Genomic DNA, 642 nt, shown 5'->3' with positions numbered 1-642 from the left:
TTTAGTTTCGTAATCGGTTTTTCAGAAAATCTTAATGATTTTCGGGAAAACACTGGGGAAAATTATTTTCGTTTTTGTCCCGAATTCGACGCTGAAAAAAGTTTTTGTAAAATCACTACAAAGCTATAGATTTATCTTGTAGTTTTTCGAGTAAAAGATGGAGGTATTTTACTGTATCGTCTGTATTTTTAAGTAAAACTACGAAATTGAGTGGAAAATAAAGCAAAAAAACTAACCCAAACTAAAAAACCACATTTTTTCAACAAACTCTACAGTCGTCAGACGGAAGTGAAAAGTTTTCCAAATAATTTATTATAAACTTTCGCTTATTGAGTTCGTTTTTTAATGGAAAATTATCTGATTTTTGTCCCCAATTCGAAGCTGGAAAGGGATTTCAAAACTTTGTACACAACGACGAAGGAGGCAACTGTTCTAATAAAATTTATTTCATAATTTTTCGCAAAAAATACCTTAAGATTGTCAGTATTTTGAAGTGAAAGGAGTAATTTTGCTAATTGCTTTTTAAGAAATGTTAAAAATACTATTGATAAATGGCTCTTAAAATAAATCTAAAACCAAGTAAAAAAGTCATCAACATTTTTCCAGCATCGAAACTGAGTTACTGCGCCGGTGCGTTGGGTT

Source organism: Dendroctonus ponderosae, unplaced genomic scaffold (assembly GCF_020466585.1).
Source record: "Dendroctonus ponderosae isolate FM_Combo_2020 unplaced genomic scaffold, Dpon_F_20191213v2 Dpon_F_20191213_10, whole genome shotgun sequence".
NCBI classification, from domain to species: Eukaryota; Metazoa; Arthropoda; class Insecta; order Coleoptera; family Curculionidae; genus Dendroctonus; species Dendroctonus ponderosae.
This window is presented reverse-complemented; position numbering follows the sequence as displayed.